Source organism: Pholcus phalangioides, unplaced genomic scaffold (genome assembly GCF_987345545.1).
Source record: "Pholcus phalangioides strain wild (caught in Gottingen) unplaced genomic scaffold, Ppha-v1.0 ptg000028l_1, whole genome shotgun sequence".
Classification (NCBI taxonomy): domain Eukaryota; kingdom Metazoa; phylum Arthropoda; class Arachnida; order Araneae; family Pholcidae; genus Pholcus; species Pholcus phalangioides.
The window spans coordinates 10,158,080-10,166,761 of record NW_028301618.1 but is presented as its reverse complement, the minus strand read 5'-3'; the positions used below and the strand labels follow the sequence as shown (position 1 = coordinate 10,166,761).

The 8,682-nt window shown below is 35.0% G+C and overlaps 1 long non-coding RNA gene across 1 annotated transcript; it reads left to right on the top strand.

Annotated features, from left to right (window-relative positions):
* Window positions 1–234: 234 nt before the first annotated feature.
* On the top strand, window positions 235–5,554 carry LOC149067938 (uncharacterized). The gene is made up of 4 exons (XR_016195300.1): window positions 235–440; window positions 848–938; window positions 1,056–1,115; window positions 5,430–5,554. It is a non-coding gene; the product is annotated as an uncharacterized LOC149067938 (long non-coding RNA).
* The last annotated feature ends 3,128 nt before the right edge of the window (window positions 5,555–8,682 follow it).

Below are 8,682 nucleotides of genomic sequence, written 5' to 3'. Positions count from 1 at the left end.
ATATGCTGTCGTTGGATTCCGAAAAGGAAATTCTGCTGAAATTATTCCAACAAAGTGGACTGTTTCAGACACACATGCGAAATTTCCACCCGATTCCACACCAATAGCGACTTTGATGAAGTGGATAAAAACTTGCCAAGAAGCTGATGATGACTGGGAAGCGTATGAAGTCAAAATCTATTATAAAACAATTGAGTATATATACTTCATGAAACTGGTTAAAATGTAATAAACATTAAGCTATGCATTTATAAGCATGTATACATTTGATAATATATTTGCTTGTGATACTCTTTTTAACTTCTTAGACTCATTCTCAAAGGCCACTGAAAAATTTAATTTGGCAAAAGATACATCGAACCTCAGCTCAGACTCTTCAGAGTCTGGGGATGATTACATGAATTTGGAGAGAAAGAAAAAAATTCCGTCCAGGTACTTGGGTAAGTATAACCAAACAATTAAATATACAGAGCCTTATTAATATTAATACAGTAAAATTACATCTTGCAGTGAATTTTCAATTTCTTAATTATCAATATATGCTGTTAGTTCAAAGGGTATGCTAATTCCTTTTTTGTTTTACCAACCTAATTTTTTTTTCTTTCAAAGCCAGTCTTCTATTAGTAGCTTAGTTGTCATTTTCCAAAGTGAACATGCGTACGAGTTCAAAATTTTTTTTTTGTTAGAGGCTATGCTGTGAAGTATAATTGGGAGTATAAAATATTGGGTGTGATTGTTATGCAAACATACAATTCTCTCTGGATTTTCTAAAGTAAATTTTGGGTCTTCAGAATGTCATTTTAATGTCTCCTGAAGTGCTTATAAAAAAAACCAGTTTTTCTTTCAGGTACTGAATGCTCAGAAATATCTTCTGATGTGGAGGCTGAGAAGTCCATTCAGAAGAAGCATAAAATTCCCCCAACTACCCTCTAAATCAGGTAACTGAAATTCTTAGCTTGTAAGCAATGTATTGTTTAAAAGTAATACTGTTAAAGAAATCATTTATTTAAAAAAGAAAAATTTATAGCATTACGAAATGATTTTTTCCCTCTCAGATTCATCCGCCACTGAAAAGGTGAAAGCCTTTGATGAGGCACTTGAGATAAAACCATTCCGTAAGCATAAATCTTGCAATTCTTATATTATGCCTTGTCTATGTTAAAATTTCATATTTTTTTAAAATTAGGTTTGCTTTTTCTTTCTGCATGTAACTATTCATAACTAAAGTCAATGTCCAAGTTTATACAGATATAAATTCAAAATGGAAAGCAGTATGACCACGGGTGTATCCAGCGAGGAGGGCAGCTGCTCCCCATAGAAGAGAAAGTGTACACAGTATAGACGTATCAATTTAGTACCAGTGAGTTGCCCCCCCCCCTAGTTCCGATCCTGGGTACGCCCTTGAGTATGACCTTATGATTGAAGAATTGTGTTTATATGAGTTTATATTATGCATTAGTTTTCAATATATAGTTATCAACATATTGAAGATGCAAGAAAAATGTTATTTGAAATTGAAATCACTTGAGAAAGAAATTGAGGATTTAAAAGAAGCCAGGTCTAAAGAATTGTTGCTATGGCAGAGAATATATTTCCAACTATGCCAGAAAACTTGTCCCTGCCGGTCTAAAATGATGAGGATCTGATACGTTTGGAAAAGGAAATGGAGAACAAGATGGGAATCTCAAGAATAATCTGGTAAAATTTTCATCCACCTTCCCCTTCATATTGTGCTCACCATGTCGTACTTGAATGTGAACATTTGGTCGTCTGGTACCTTTTGGTTTTGTAATGCTTTACGTCTGGTTTTTGAAATTTGCAGCCATTAAATATATAATATTGAAATGAATGTTTAGAAAAAGCAGAAGAGGATCTAACAGTGGAAACACCAGGCCCCATAAAACTCAAACTTTATACTTTCTTTCTGATGATTATTGATATGATTAAATTGAAAGTTATTGAGATTTATCACACATGGAAATACATTTTCCTCCTTTCTATCAATTTCATCCCACATAATATTGGTTTTATTAACTAATTTCATCGCTGTACAATTTTGCTAAGTCTCACTTTTTTTAAAGAGCAAATAATTAGGCTTTTATATATACTGAGAGCAATTTACTTGAAATTATTGTTATGAGACAGTTAAGTTTGCAGAGAGAGAACGAAAAGCAAGAAAAATAAATATTTTCACGTTTGTAATTTTAAGAATTATAATTATATTTTTACGTATGTTCAACTATTTCTTCAAAACTTCTATTATGCTATTATATATATGCTATATTAGAGTGTTATTGGAAATAAAATATTAGTACATAATATTTGTTATTTAAAAATATGGTTAACATGTATTTCTAATATATCCCCTGTCTCTCTCCCTCTTTCTTTTTTTAAAGGGGGGCCCCAATATTTTCTTCTGCACCCAGGGCCTCAACCAACCTTAATTCTCCTCCCAGGTTAACATTACATATATTTTTCTTTATAAAAGTCTGGTGCTCCTTTAACATGCGATGGATTCCTCTGTACTGAGGATCAGACGTACATATGATCTTCCTCGCAGAGATAATTGCTTGCTCCTTTCGCACAAGATTTGATAGTCGCTGCACCAAGTTTGCAGTCAGCTGTTTCGTGTGTGAAGTTATGGAGCAAAATCAAATTATTGCTTTCATTATCACTCTATTTGCAAATAGAGAAGTCTATTACCTTTAATAGTCTAGTTCAGAATTTTGTGAAGGAAAGTGGTCAGCATGAAATTTAATGCTGAAAGTTCCTTTGTGTTCCTTAAACTTAAGGTAATGGGTTCTTAATGTTATTGCATAGATTCTATTTTCATAACAATAACCGGAGCCTATGACACAACAGCTACGCTCGGACTCCAAGTGATCACAGGCAACTGCCCACTACACCTAAAGCTCCAAATGGAAGCAGTCTACACAAACGCAGTTAGGTTTAGGAAAAACATTCAACCAGAACTTCTAGACTTTGACCCCAATAACTTTGAAGCACGGGAGCATGGCTGGCACCACCACCCCTCCTGCTCAACTACCCCCAATCAAATTTTGATTGACGGCCACGATATAAAACTAGCAAACACCCACATATACACAGATGGCTCCAAAACCGATGAAGGCGTCGGGCAGCCTATTGTATATACACAAACAATACAGAAAAGCAAACGTGGCCAGCAGCGCTAGATAAAAACAATAGTAACTTCCAAGCAGAACTGTTAGCGATAGAAGCAGCTGCACAATACGCAACGGGAGCAGAAGAGCGAGTTTTAATAATAACTGATAGCCGCTCCTCCCTTCAAGCACTTCTAGATCCAACAAATAGAAACACAATAGTACGTGTATTAAGGCGGCGTCTATTAAATAACCCAAACATTTTCCTAGGTTGGACCAAGGCCCATGTAGGTAATCTTGGAAACGAGAGAGCAGACTCTCTAGCCAAAGCTGCAATCAACTGTGACAATAAACTTGATAACCCTTTCCCACTAACGCTCCTGAAGCGACAACTTAAACAAGCAACCCTCCAGAAATGGCAGCAAATTTGGGACCAAGGAACAACAGCTAGGAAAGTGCACGAAATTGTCCCTGGAGTCACATACAACACACTAAACTGGAATAGGGAGGTGACTATCTTCATAACAGGACACGGCCCATTCCCTATATATCTACACGAATGGAAACGCAGCCGAACAGACAAATGTGTGCGGTATGGTGGGTACTCCTGTTCACTATGCAACAGAGTGCAAATTTACAAAACATCTACACATGTACAAATATTCCGAAAACAATAGAAAACAATGGTTCACTCAAATAAACAAAAACACAGCAGCAAGGATTACAAGCCTTGTCAGATATATACACGCCAACAAAAAACAAGAAATCTGTCCACCAGATTTATAAAATAATGTTTTAAATATTACAAAAATAAGTGGGAGAAAAAACAGAAATGGATAAAAACAACAACAAAAATCATATCCACATGACTGCCACTACTAATACATGATATAGCATGTACTAACGGGACCCGAACAAGAATTTTTGACATTCCCGTTACAATGATGTAAATGTGATAACCACAAGTGTCCTTCATGCCGCTATTCTAGCTAGGGTGCTAGGCGGGACGACACGAATGGTTTCATAATAACCATTACACATGTAGTTTATATTATATATATATTTTTTTTAATATAAATATAACCAGCCAGATCGAGTCAACCAAGACCGAAGCTGATCCTTAGCTAAGGCTCTCTCCAGACAATCCCCCATTTAAATCAAGCCCACACTGCTCACCAAAATAGGTTTGGGACGAGACGACTCAACCTGGCAGTTATATATATGTGTATAAATGTGTGTATTTCTCTTTCCTCCATTCAAGTTGTCCATGCATTTCATGTCCACAACACACGTGCGTACTCATATTGTCGGATTCATGTTGCTCACCGAATAAGGTGCTAAGCGAAATGCCACGGGTGCTCCCTAATTGTATATATTCCCCACACAATACTTCTATTTTGTATATTTTCATTAAATCCACCGGAGTGAGTGAACTCAACCCAATAAAACTGATGCTGGCTTCTAGTCGCAAATTATCAAACCCATTTGCTCACCAATAAGGTGTTAAGCGAGATGACTCGCTCCGATGGATATATATATATATATATATATTATTTCACAATGAGATTCTCATTTCTCTTTCTTTTTGTATCCTGTGTATATAATATGGCAAGTGTAAGATAACAGATGAGATGGCTGGGGGGGGGGGGGGGGACTCAATTGCTTTTAAAAAATACCTCCATCCTAATATGTGTGTGCATTCACCTTAACTAAACCCAGAAACTTCTCCAACTCTTAATCCCATCTCGTCTGTAATCACCACAAAATTTGTTAATCGCGACAGTACCCAATTGTCCGGGGGAAAATATGTTGTAAAAAAGTTTGTATGTTTTTGTTTTTTTTTTGACACTAAATAAAGTGTTCCAGACTCTGCCACGAAGCTGGGCTGGAAGAGATCTCGACAATGGGATAAGTCCAGTGGCAAAGTTCTGGCGTTCATTCATTCATGGGATATTTAAAAAAAAAAAATCGGAACGAAGATAAAACTGACTGCCCCGGAAAATACAGAATGTATAGTCACCCTATTCACAGTGTTTAAAAAAAATCACTTCTCTCAACAGCGAGCTCTAGATAAGCCCCGATGTGAATTAAACCCTTCAATGACCTCATTTTATTTGGGCCCCATTCAAATGGAATATTGGAGTGTTTGTAAGTGGCTAAAAACTGTATTTGCACTCTGGGAGGGGGTTGTTAAAGGTTCCGACATTGTTTTTGATCTCTAATTTTTTAGATATGGAATTTCATGTTTGTTTTATGAAAATTTTGAATTTTTAGTTATTTAATCTCATTTTCTTTATGTGTGTATAGTTGCGGTCACTTTGAAATTCCCAGAAATATCGATAGAGACAATTTGTGACCGACTGAGCAAGGCATTAGCAAATGCTGTTGATTGGGATGGAAGCAGGAAAAAAATCAGACACTGAAAACTTATAAATGTGTGTTTAATGTAACGTAAAATGTAAAAAAAATAAACGTTTTTGTAATTGTTTTCTTCCAGCTGTTTTGTTATTGTATACCAACCAGACCACTATGATGAAATTCATTGTGTTCATATATTAGCATGAGGAGGGAAAATTGCTATTTCAAAATAGTTAGAGTATGTCAAAAATTGTTGTAATTATCTTTATCATTCGTTATATTAATGGTTTTAATTATCTTTCATAAATTTCCCACTCAATGTGACATTTTCATGATTTCAACTCAACCACGGTAACCAAAGTAAATGTTCCGAAAGTGATGGTTGAGGCCCAAAAACCATTGTTGGCCTACAGTTTTTAGCCCATTTGGGACATTTGCCCTGCTCTGACGAAATTTTAAAGTAGCCTATCGTTTAAGTCAGGTCCCATTTGGTATTTATGCCAAATTTGGCAACGATCGATTTAAAATTGTAGATTTGTATAGAGAACACACACACAGAAAATCAATTTTATATACATAGATTATAAATCATCATAAATCATGGTTAAATCATCATAAATCATGGTTAAATCATCATAAATCATGGTTAAATCATCATAAATCATGGTTAAATCATCATAAATCATGGTTACATTTTCTGTTTGCGGTTTTTTGTAACATTTCAATATGTGAATCTCATACCTAAATGCTTACATAAAAAAAGTACCTTTTCTCATCTGAAAGATCCTATCTCACCCTCCAAAGAATCTGGTATCTACTTCATCTCATGCAAGAATTGCGAAAATGGATATATTGGCCAAACTAGGAGAAATCTAAATATTCGAGTTCTCGAACACCGAAAGCATGTTGAGAAGCAACGGATTGATAATTCGGCTATTGCCCAACACTGTTGGCAACGTTCACATTATTTTGATTTTGATAAAGCGTTTGTTTTTAAAAAAGCAACACAAAATTCTGAATTGAATTTTCTCGAGGGATACTTCATCAGAACATGCCAGAATTTCCTCGTTAATGATGGAAGAAACACGCCAACTATTTCGTCAGCTTGGACAGGCTTTATCAACCTCAGTCGTGACAAAACTTTCAACACTTTGCAACAGATGGCTCCCCAATTCGCATCCAAAGACCACTCGAATGCAGCAAATAAAAAGGCGAACTCTTCGGCCGACCAGATGCAAACATCACCCCTCCACGACTCATTCGTGTGAATTCTGACCACGAGGTCCTGATGATGACCCTCCATTGAAGAGCTGAAACGCGTCAACCAATTGAATTTATTTGGTCTTGAAAACGTGGCAATTTTTGTATAAATTAAAACCAGGCAAAGTTTCTCATTTTTGTGATTAAAAAAAAAAGTAGTCAAAAGAATTATAAGAAAAGTGTGTTTGCGATTCCAAGAAATTATCACATTTTTGCTCCCAAAAAAATCTTTAAAAAATACCTCAAAATATACATATTCTAAACACTGCACTATGCAGCAGGACTGGAATATTCATTTCTGGAATACATAAACTAACCTTAAAATAAAATTTTAACCTGAAAGCAACACATTTCCTTCGAAAACAAACAATTTGTCCCAAAAAAACCCAGCCCGGGGGGGGGGGAGGGGGGAATGGGTTCTACCAAGGCCTCCCAGAAATACAAGCCGTAATGTATCACTCCGCCGAGGTTGTGACGTCACAATCCGGGTCCTTAGCGTGGCTATTTTGGATGTTTTTAACGAAGCACCCCACATGCATTTATCGTCATATTTAATTTAAATTCAAGTTTTTAATATTTATTTTACTATTTACTTATTGTTATTGCTTTTTTATTTGTTGTAACACATTAGCGGTAGAAATTTCATTTAAATAATTGTAAAAAGGAGCAGTGAATTTCAATAATCATCAGACGACGGGCAAAAAAAAAATATGTAGCTATTAGTACACAATTCAGTCAATACATCTGAAATATTTATTTTTTCTGACTTTATTTAGCGTAATTAATTTGAAAGTAGATATGTTCGCTGCTTTTTCGTGTCAGAATTTTATTTCCTCCTGCATTGAGAGCAGTTTTTATCCACTTGTTTAATCACGGGAGCACATTTTTCAGATCTAATATATAAACATTTTTTTTTAATATTGAGTAAATCACATTTCTCAGGTCTGTAATTAATTAAAAATACAAATATTAATGTGCTAAATAATATAGTTTGCAAATTCAACTTTCACATTTAAATTTAATGGTTTAAAATGCGTCATTTCCCTGTGTAAGCATTCTTGCTTGCACTATTCAGAATATTTTATAATTCAATAATTTTGTTGCCTATATGCTGAATATTATAAATACTACACCTATAACATTTTAAATTTTCTTTTAGGTGTCTCGGTGCTGCTGTGTTTGCAGCGGTAGGTCAAACTGCAAGGGAAAGCGAAAGACCGAATGGAACCCTCATCGTACTGAGAAAGGAACGACAAAGTTACCAATTAAAAGAAAGTCACCAGAGGAAAGAAATAATGAAATCAATGAAAAGCAATTCAAAGAGTGTCACTGTCTCGCTCGATAATCATCTTGTAGCTCAATCTTCTTATGAGTGGTTCCTAGGAAAAAACTCGGCGTATTTCATGGTAGAATAAGTGAATTTATCCTTTCTGCATGAATAGTTGGAACTGAGTTTTATGAAAGCTGCTCGCTATTCCTCAGAAATGATATTATGGACATTAATATTTTATTTCACCAATCCAGCTTCATATCGTTTTGTGAGAAATTCAAATAAACTGATACTACCTCATGCATATTACTTCAAGTATTGTTGCAAAAAGTAGGTGTCCTAGCGTATGGTACAGAATTCAAACGTGAAACATCTAACACGAAAAGTGTGGAAGTTGTGAACTTCTTGAAATCGAGAAGTTAGTTGGTTTGATAATGGCCAAAATTTATGTAATTATTATTTTAAGCTTGGAACATTTTATAAGAAAGCTTCAATTAAAAGTTTGACATCAGTATAATATTCAAAGGTGAAATATTCAAGGTAAGTCTCTCATTATTGTATCAAAATAATATCTAAAGTATTCCTGACTAATTACACAAAAACTAAAAATTATAACTTTAACACCAAATCTTCAATTAAGGGGTCTCGTAGTACCTTTTAACATTGTGGAAA